At 38.6% G+C, this 11,254-nt stretch overlaps 1 protein-coding gene across 9 annotated transcripts in view; it reads right to left on the reverse strand.

Moving 5' to 3' along the window:
- The window catches only part of rimbp2a (RIMS binding protein 2a), a 75,408-nt gene extending 66,470 nt beyond the window's left edge, over positions 1-8,938 (reverse strand). For all 9 annotated transcript variants that reach the window (XM_056446495.1, XM_056446494.1, XM_056446489.1 and 6 more), the window contains exons 1-2: positions 8,697-8,938; positions 2,720-2,863 (exon numbers count right to left, since the gene is read on the reverse strand). The gene's annotated coding sequence lies outside the window, so the exon portion shown is untranslated. The remainder of the gene's footprint in view (positions 1-2,719; positions 2,864-8,696) is intronic.
- Between the last annotated feature and the right edge of the window lie 2,316 nt (positions 8,939-11,254).

Here is an 11,254-nt window from a genome sequence, read left to right on the forward strand (position 1 = left end):
CAGAGCAAAAGTTTTTTGTGAGTGTTTCTAAATCATGAAATGATCCCCTTTACCTGACACCACCCCAAAACTCAACCATTTGAGCCACATAATCACACAAAAACGTCAAAAAATGCTCCTTTGTTTTGGACTTTCCCACAGATTTGGTAACTCCCATTACTTTCTTGCAAAGATACAATACTTGATGGACATTGGTCACCACAGCTGGAAAATATCCTAGAGGAAACACTGAATGGCAATGCTTTCACCACAGGACAAGCGTTGACATAGAGATGGGGCGGGTGGTTCCTAAGCAGCGGCAGGCGTGAGACACTTCCTCTGGAGACAGAAGGTCATTCCTCACCACAGGTTCACTCTCTGCACTGTCCATCAGAGGCAGTCGCCTGGCAACCTGCCACAGGACTCACACTGCAACGACTGCCACGGCACATTCGCCTGGTTACTATCACAACTGAAGCTAATAAATGAAGAGGTGTGATCGTTTAGAATCTGAATCAATGCCAGCCTTGGCAGACTTGATGTTGCCTTCTCTCTGTTTCAATTAAACAACTTGAGGCATGCTTGAAATAAAACAGGACAGATGATTTGACTGCAGTATAAGTTTTGTACGAAAGTTTGTTTGAATAAATACTCTCTCAAAGCAAATAAAGGGGAAAAACTACAATATTACTAGTGTACTTTTGATACTCACACAGACCCATGTGCCTAGTTGGTATTGCAATCATTGCTTCCAGTTTAGTAGCTAAATGTGACTTGAACTACTTTAAATGACAGGTTTAAAGAGCAAAGTATTAAAAGGGAAATTGGCAGTTTGTTCCTTTTCACTCTGATGTCATTCCAAAACCAGTTCTTTTTTCGTGTAGAACAATAGGTAATATTTTGAAGAATATTCTGGCCAATCTTTCAGTAAAATGAAAGCAAATACAGCTTCGAATCAACCTCCAAAATGCTAAAAAAAATGCATCATAATAGCTTCACTCAGTTTGTCCATATGACTTGGGTAGCATATTTTGAGACTATGTCATAAGTCATAAGATATTAAATTTTGAACTACCATTTAAAAATTTGTGGTTGACACAAATGAATATGTCTCTTTATATTATGAAACTTATTACAAAAAAACATTCTTACAATATTAAATATATTTTAATGTAGCTTATTTATTACATTCATTCATTCATTCATTTTCTTTTCGGCTCTCCAGCATATGTTTTACACAGCGGATGCCCTTCCAGCCACAATCCAACACTGGGAAACACTCATACACTCCCGCATTCACACACATACACTACGGCTAATTTAGCTCATTTAATTCACCTATAGCGCATGTGTTTGGACTGTGGGGGAAACCGGAGCACCCGGAGGAAACCCACGCCAACACGGAAAGAACATACAAACTTCTCACAAAAATGCCAACTTACCCTGCCAGGGCTCGAACCAGCAACCTTCTTGTTCTGAGGCGATTGTGCTACCCACTGAGCCACTGTGATACCCTTATTTATTACAGTCCATGTAATTTTTATTTACATTACAAAGAATCAGCAGCAAACACTAACATCCAACAAGCTCTCCTTGCAGAGTTCATATAACAAATAGTGATGTCAAGTTCATTCATTCATTTTCTTTCGTCTTAGTCCCTTATTTATCAGGGGTCACCACAGCAGAATGAACCGCCAACTATTACAGCATATGTTTTTACACAGCAGATGCCCTTCCAGCCGCAACCCAGTACTGGGAAACACTGATACACTCTCACATTCACACACACGCTCATACTCTATGGCCAATTATGTTTACCCAATTCACCTATAGCGCATGTCTTTCGACTGTGGGGGAAACCGGAGCACCGGGAGGAAATTCATGCGAACACGGGGAGAACATGCCAACTCCACACAGAAACGCCAACTGGCCCAGTCGAAACTCAAACCAGCGACCATCGTGCTGTGAGGTGACAGCAGTAACCACTGAGCCTCTGTGCCACCCACAATGTCAAGTTCATAAACAAATATCATACTTTTATTTTCAATGAATTCAATGAAATTTTCAATAACAAAGTTCACAAATAGTCAATGGAAGTCATTTGAGTGATTTAGACAAATGCCCAAATTTTGTACAAAAAAATGGTTTGCAACCATAATCTGCCTCTGTGTAAGGAAGATTGTCAAAGACCAGCTCTTTTAGAGTTTCAAGAAAGGATGTCTTAGATGTTTGGGACAATGTGAGGATGAGTAAACGATAACAGACGTCTTATTTTCAGCTGAACCTTCCACCTAAAAACCTTTATCTTCACTGCAAGTGCTTCACTTCCAGTACTGTACAGTAAAGTTTGTTATAGACATCAAACTTTCTCAGCAGTGCTCGAGCTCAGTTAAATTTGTGCATGTCACTTCCCATCTCCATTCAGCGGGACGAAATTGATCTGTTGCAACTGAGGCTTGTAACAAAAGCCATTATTATGGTCTGTCAGCTTTCCATTACCAACCTGTCCACCCTCACCAGTGGGCTTGTTGCCAGGGCAACAGCTCCAGCATCACACCACTTGGAACACTGTAGACAATTCTGCAACTTCCTGTCCATTTTACCTTAAACAGAACAGCTGTTGCTTTCACTCACTACACTGTACACCAGAGGAAAGCATTCTCAGACAATATACCCAAATCCACAAGTCTGCCAAAAACTGGAAAACTAAGCAACAATAATAAACCAGAAACTCACTTACCAGGAATCGGTGCTGCTGTTTCAGCTGTCTGAGTGCTGCTAGCTCTAGTTTAAGAGCTCTGTTCTTGTCCTCTAGGAGGCGGCAGCGACTGACATGGTGGGCTGTATGAGAGGCCAGGTGCAACGGCTGGGCCTCCTGCTTCAACTGCAAGGGGAGAGGGCAGACAGGACAGTGACTTACAAAGCAAACTTTGAGAGTGAACCAAGAAAGCATCATACTGCATGTTAAAGGTGAAACGAGTCCCTCCTTTTTCAGAATATTCAACTGTAAGTAGTATTTAAGGTATTTAAAGTTACAGTTCACTCAAAAATCTAATTTACCTCATCATTTACTCTCCCTCAAGTGGTTTATGAATTTCTTTCTTCTGATAAACACTAAAGAAGATATTTAGAAAAATGCTGGTTGATGCTACAGTACCCATTGACTTCCATAGTAGGGAAAAATTACTATGGAAGACAATGAGTACCATAAACCAGAATTCTTCAAAATAACTCCTTTTGTGCTCAACAGAAGAAAGAAACTCAATTAGGTTTTGAACAATGATAACAGAGATTTCATTTCTGGGTGAACTATCCCTTTAATGGTTTCTGTAATAAATGTACGATGGCTCTTTGACACTTTTGTAAGTAGTTTGGTTATGCTAAACATTTTGACTTATCTGTGGCTCAGACAGGTACGTACATTTGTGGTGGGACAGAGGATTCAGCCTACTTGAAATTGTCATATTTTTGGTAATTGTGCCAAAATTCAACAGTTCACTGGGCATGTACATGAAAAAATTACAATTGAGCTTTATTAGCTTATTTCTACAAATAACCCTGCAATTGTATTTCTCATCGACCCATGACTGGGCCCAACACAGATCGCTCAGGAAAAACAGATAAACTGGTATGTTGTGTTTTACCCAGACTAACAAACTGCCAAAAATTCAATAAATATGATCTAAAACAGTCCAATACCATTAAGCTTTGTCTTAGTTATGGTTTTATTACAGGTTGTAACTTCAAAACATAAGTGTTGCTTGTAAATTTAACTGGTAACATACAGAATCACACCCAGACCATCAAGTGTTGCCTGTTTTCCCCCCTTTATTTCATATTCTTGCCAACTGTGCATTGCTGAAAGGAATACTGGCACTGTAAATGAAGCTGAATTGCCTTGAAAGAGATCTGCTCCCAAACCTAGACCACATCCATTACTCTACTCATGGTTACTCTCAAGAAATACAAGAGGAAATTCACAAAATGTTTAGATGCTGACAAAGATTATGCTTTACGTTTACACACTCTGAGATTGCTGAGTGCCTTCTGAGTTAAAGAATTCAAAGGTTTTAGTAGCGATGCATAATATATCGGCAGCCATGTACTGGTCGATAAAGGGTTATTTTTATGTTATTTTATGCTATTCTCAGCCCTACTAAACTATTGGTAGATGAATTATATAATATTTCCACATGTTAATCAACTTCAGATACATGCTGCTGGCCATAAGAGTCTTGCCTGGTGCATTCCACCCAGCTTCCACAAAGCATTAGTTAATCTGCTACTGATAATAAAACACATTTATTTAATATGTCAGAGCAACACCTGTTCCAATGACCTGTTCAAATGATATTGAGAACATACAGCTGCTCTCGAGTATACCAAAAATGTAAATGTTACAATAACATAAAAGTGCTTTCTTGACAAAAAACTATTTATTTAATCTGTTTACTTTGCTCTCTATTACAACCTACTATTATTATATTATTACTACAACCTACTATTATTATGTATTTATTATTTTTATTATTATTATTATAACATACTAAATACTTATTTACTCACCCTCAAGGGGTTACAAAATTTTATGGGCTCTATTTTAACGATCTAGACGCAAAGTCTAAAGCGCATGGTGCAAAAGCATTAAGGGCATGTCCGAATCCACTTTTGCTATTTTAATGATGGAAAAATACCCTTTGCGGCCTGGTGCTTATTATGGTTGTGCTTATTCTCTATGTTTTGAGCATAGCGTGCATTAAAACAATCAGAGTCTCATCTCACATTCTCTTTAAGAGTCAGCTGCACCATTTACATGGCGGACTTTGTAAGTGGAAAAACTGAATGCTTTACTAGCGAGAAAACGGTTAAACAGACCATCTGCATGAGGATAAAGAATGAGCATCCTCCATTCGGGCTCTTTACTATCTCTTTACTTTACTATTACTCTTTTACTCTCGTGGAGAATCGATGGAAACTCACATCCATTAGTCTATATATTTAATATTTAATTTCATTTGTTAAGCACAAAGATTTGTTTCAAAACTATTTCTAAATTAAGTTCTAATTTCCAGCAAACGAATAAATGAAAAATATTAATCAAGTGTGGTCTATCCAAACACACGTCCTATTCTTATGCCCCATATAGTGATGCATAAGTCTCCAAAACCCAACAGATGGACAAATCTAAACTTGTTTTTATTAAAACAAATAAAAATATGCATAAAATAAATAATACTGCTAATAATAAATGTGCCAACAATGCGCATTAACACACCTCCTTTATAAACCGGCACACTCATCCACAAAGTGGCGCAAATGGATTTGCTATTTAAACAACGTGGTACAAAACGTAAAAATTAGGGCTGCACTGGTCTGAAAATAGCAACAAATCGTGCCAAGCACGTATTGCCCCTTATTGCGCAGGGTGTGTGATAGGGTCCAATGAGTTTCTTTATTCTGTTGAACACAAAAGATAAAACCTGATAAAACCTATAACCACTGACCTCCATATATAAATATATATATATATAAAATACTATGAGCATCAATGGTTACAGGTATCCAACATTTTTCAAAATATCTTTTAACACAGAAGAAAGAAACTCAAGCTAGTTTAAACATTTGAAGGGTGAGTAATTGATTCAGTTTTTGGTGAACTATCCCTTTATATAAACCTTGAGAATAACATTACATAATTACATGCTTTACATACAAAAGCAGAAATAAACTCATTTAATACAACCTTTCTATTTGATAATAATGATATCTTATATTTTAAAACCAACTAGTTTTATGTACAGCATAACATTTTACATTTCAAAGCTTCTAAGACATTTAGTAATTGCCCTTCATTTTAAAATAAAAAGCCAACTAAATAAACATTATGAAGTTTAAAATTAAAAGAGAAATGTAAAAAGTTGAATATTCCACTTTCTGTTTGTTCGCCAGAACTGATTACAGTACAGTTGGTGGATCAAATATAGCATCATTAATTATGAGACACAAATACGATTAAGCCTTAAACTCTCAAATCAACTGCCAACCTTTTGGTCTGTAGAGCCATTGCCAAAAACACAACAGTTGCCAATCACACGAAGGCCTCTAATGTGTGTTTCAAAGCTTTTGCGTCTGTTTTGTGTGTGGATGTGTGTCTGTGTGGATTTCACTGAGGGATCTTACATAATCTCAGAAAACAGTCTGTTGTATCAGAATAGTAATACTACCAATCACACAGTCGTGTGTGTGCCAGGTCTCCAGCTGGTTTGCATGATACACTACATTAGCAGACTCAGTCACAGCCAGTAAACCTACTGCCCCATCAGTATCAACCCAACCAGAGCCAGCAGAGCCACGGGAACACAGACTGGCCAACCACAAGGCCCAAAAAATACAACTTATCATTTATAGAAAGTCAAAAACCCTTCAAGAGGGATGGAAAGAGCTAATCAGCCATCAGACTAACACATCAAGCAGACTGTCAACTCTACCAACAAAGAGAAAGAGTATTCACAAACAGACCTTCCTTTATAGCGGCAGGAGTCATTTGAAAAATTAACTAAAGAAAGACCTCTCGCTCCAATTGTGCACCAACTGCTCTGGGACCATGATGACAGCACATGGACACCTAATGTATAAACCAATGTTTATGGTTTTTGTTTTCATTATCACACATGACAAAAAAAAGAACATAATAATATATATTATAAATAATATAATATATAATATAATAAAAAATAATATAATATAATTAGCATTGTCATCATTTAAACTGCAGTAAAAGGTCATGGACCTGCTTGGTTATAATTTTTTAGCCAAATATTAAAGCTGTCCAATAGTGTGACTGTCTCAAGCATAGTTCAACAAATTACAGCTCTTATAAATTAAAAAGAAAATTGTAAAATCATTAATAATCACCCCAGGAGTAATTTTACTTGATACATTTGTCACTGAAAACCTTGTTCTCTGGTGTGACACTATATGCTCTTTTTAAATCAGCAATTCCAAGAATAATTTTAATTAGTTGATAGTTGAAACCCTATTCAAATTCATGTGACTAAAGCCCCCTGCGAAGCCCATAATGTGCAAATCTCAGAATTTTTTATATATTCAACTTTTCTGAAACCACTATACAGTAAAATGGTTACGTTTTGTTATCCTTTGGTGTGACACTCCTACTTATTGAAAATTTCCAACAAGTCATGGAGAAAAAGATTATTACTTTATACATATAAAATAATGCCTGATCAGCTAGCTCAACGTGCTGAGCGTTGTGTTACCAACATTGAGGTTGTAGGTTTGAAACCAGAGTAGGGCATCATTTATGAGTTTATTTGGGCGACACGGTGGTGCAGTGGTTAGCACTATCGCCTCACAGCCAGGAGGTCGCTGGTTCAAGTCCCGGCTGGGTCAGTTGGCATTTCTGTATGGAGTTTGCATGCTCTCCCAATGTTTGCGTGGGTTTCCTCTGCGTCTTTGGACTGTTTCCCCCACAGTCCAAAGACATGCGTTATAGGTGAATCAAATAAACTAAATTGGCTGTAGTATATGTGTGTGAGTGAGTGTGTATGGATATTTCCCAGTACTGAGTTAAAGCTGGAAGGGCATCCGCTGCATAAAACACATGCTGAATAAGTTGGTGGTTCATTCTGCCATTGCAAAATTGAAAGAATGACATATAAAATAAATAGCACTATATGAAGATAAGTGTCCAACCAATGAATATAAATCACTCTTACTGTAAACGTGTATTATTAAGGGTTGTTTGTCTTCATTTTTGTTGTCACACCATAGGACATTTTTACAGTACAGTTCATTCATTCATTCCTTTTTCTTCAGCTTAGTCCCTTATTTATGGGTCGCCACAGTGGAATGAACCACCAACTATTGCAGCATATGTTTTGCACAGCGGATGCACTTCCAGCTGCAACCCAGTATATGGAAACTCGCACACACTCTCACATGCACATGCACTCATGCACTATTATTCAACTGACCTGTACCACATGTCTTTGGACATGTCTGGGGGAAACTGGAGCACCAGGAGGAAACCCACACGAGGACATGCAAACTTCACACAGACATGCTAACTAGCCCAGTTGGGACTTAAACCAGTGACCTTCTTGCTGTGAGGCAACAGTGCTAACCACCGAGCCACTGTGACAGTACAGTTAAAAAAAAAGTACCAAAAAAAAAACTGAAAGAATTAATAAGAGATAGTAACCCCTAATATTAACTCACAAATCTGACTTAAAACTACATAAATACAAAACAATTCTTCAAATATGGTATTTTACTATTTTTTCCCCCATTTTTCAGCTACCAACATATTTACAACCACAAAACCATGACCTTGACTAGCCATAGCCAGAAATGTCCACAAATAATTATATGAACTCCCCAAAGATCAACACCTATCCTCTGTGTGCTTACATCCTCTAAACTTCCTGTAGAGGACCAAGCAACAAGGCTTCAACACAATCCACCACCTGACTCCAGATGCCGCCAGGTCTCTCTGCACATCTGGATCATGCCATATCCTGTAGGATGCTCTCTTGTCTCGCTTTGCAGTATTTCAGAGCTGGAACGAACCAGCGTGCACTCCATTCTGAGCCAAGGAGGGGCGACACGTAGGCATAACGGCGCGACATTACACACACATTCGCTTTGCTACAGTACTGATCTCATTCATATTAAACGTGATCTGTGGTGCACTGTACCTTAACGCTAGCCGCTTCCACCGCTGTTTCTCCTCCTAGGCGCTCCCGCTCCACTATATCACCAGCTGCCAGGAGTGGCAGTGACGACACGTCTGCGGTGTGTGTATTGTGTGTGGCTCTGCGCTCATGCGTGTGTGTGTGTCCCTGCAGAAGTCCTGAGCTGGAACACGAGACAGACAGTGTGAGAGCGTCTCCAGGCTCTCTAGGAGTGGTGCGACAGAACGATGCGTTCCCTTTCTTGTTCCCTTGCTCTCTCCATCCTCACACACACACACACACACACACACACACAGTCAATGCGCATGCTCCCGGTGCACTCTCCTGCTCTCATACAGTATGCACACACAGGCTTTCTCTCTCTATCCTACACTTGCACACTCACACATGGAGAGCAGTGAAGTGTAGAGCCACTCCCATCACTGATGTGTAAATCATTTGCCTTTTCACGCATGGATTTCTCTTGCTGCAAGAGCGAGTTCAATGCATCATTTGCAGTGTTCCTATTAGTAGTATTTTTGTATTAAGACAGGCGTTCACAAATGCTGTTTTGTGCTTTGTGAGATTATACATATTCATGTTTAACGTTCTATATCAGGGGGTTTTCGGGTTATTTCCTTATTTTTAGATGTTAATTGTTTGTATTTTGATTGTCTGTTTCTTTCGTTTATTGTAGACCATTTTGAGGCATGTAAACAATAACAATGGTCCTAATGTATTTCCTGTTTTACATTTTTAATTTTCATAGCTTCCGAGAATTCAAACAGGTCTGCATATTGATAAATGATGTTATGATAGCTGTTTTAACGTTAAGCCATGACTGAAATGCCTCTAATTACAGTTATGAAATAGTTTGACAGCAAGCAGGAAATGATCATGGGCCAATGACATGACCACATTGAAATGCTCTATATATCTATGCTTGAAGTCTATGTGAAATCAAAACTTACAATGTTAATTTGCTAGCACACATTGTTATTTTTTAATTGAACAATTAATCTGTGTAAGTTAATCCACTGAAAAAAATCCAAGTCTGACCATTTGTTTCTGCATTTTCTTGCAGTCCTTGAAAGTCAGACTTTTATTTCAGTATTATTTCCAACTGAAATGGGATAATGAGTAGGGCTTTCTTTTTCAGCATCATTCTCCCATAGCAAACTAATGGTAAGAGGGGAGTGGTTAAAAATATTGTGACTTGAGCTGGCAGCTAGCTCTCTGCAACTCTCACATGGTCGCCCACTGAAGCAAAGCAGGGCTGCACCTGATCAGTAGCTGGATAGGAGACCACATGGGAAAGCTAGTTTGCTGCCGGAAGTGGAGTTAATGAGACCAGCAGGGGGCGCTCATCCTGTGGTCTGTGTGGGTCCTAACACCCCAGTATATTGATGGGGACTCTATACTGCTCAGTGAGCGCCGTCTTTCGGATGAGACGTTAAACCGAGGTCCAGACTCTTTGTGGATGTTAAAAATCTCAGGATGTCCTTCGAAAAAGAGTAGGGATTTAACTAAATTTGCCCACTGGCCTCTATCCATCATGGCCTCCTAACCATCCCCATATCATAATAGGGTATATGCACACAAACTTTTAATTTCAATCCCCCAGCCCCAGGGCTTCTGGTTAATTGTCATCCCATACAAAATCGGCACGTTTAAGACCTGATTTCTTTTTAATAAACAGCGATTTTCACTGCCTGGCTGGGATACGATATAAAGTGGGTCTCAGACCAAACAAAAAGCACTGCATTAAATTACATTTTTAAGCGCCATGTCTTTGAAACATGGAAAATAATTTTACCCCAGTATTTTCAATGGAATTTCTGCACTAGCCTGCCGCAAATGATGCCGCCTGCTTTTAATGCTATTTCATCTCTTTTTCTGCTTTAACAACCAAATGGATGTTTAAGTCTATTTAACTGAATATATTTGAATTACATTACAATGTCAAAGCTGTTAAAAGAAGAAGCTTATGAAATTGAAAATAGTCACATAAAGCTTTCACTGGAAGTTCATCATTGGCTTTGTCTCCGCTCCACCAATCAGCTGATGTGTGGTGTGTGGTCTGGCACAATATGGCTGCCGTTGCGTCATCCAGGTGGATGCTGCACACTGGTGGTGAATGAGGAGATTCCCCCCAAAAATGTGTAAAGCGCTTTGAGTGTCTAGAAAAGCGCTATATAAATGTAAGTAATTATTATTATTTATATTAAGCCATCAAATTGACATCACCAGAGAAGGACCGGCACTCCAAATGCAGAAGCAAGTGGTCAGAGTTTGATTGAAGATTACCAAATTAAACTTTTTTTATTGGATTAACTTGTATGGATTAATTGTTCACCTAAAGATTAACAATGTGCATTAGCAAAATAAATATTGTAGACACAAACTTTAAGGTGGGAACAGCATTTAAATAATTACATGACACAATAAGGCTGTTTATTATGCTAAACATTACAGTGTTTCAAGGGCTACACTGTAATAAGCCCCGGATGTGGCATATGAGCCTAAAACAGACTGCATGTCTGTCCCTTACAGCATCATGTTGATTTGTGAAAAATTAAATA

The sequence above is a fragment of the Danio aesculapii genome, chromosome 21, assembly GCF_903798145.1.
Source record: "Danio aesculapii chromosome 21, fDanAes4.1, whole genome shotgun sequence".
Taxonomy (NCBI): domain Eukaryota; kingdom Metazoa; phylum Chordata; class Actinopteri; order Cypriniformes; family Danionidae; genus Danio; species Danio aesculapii.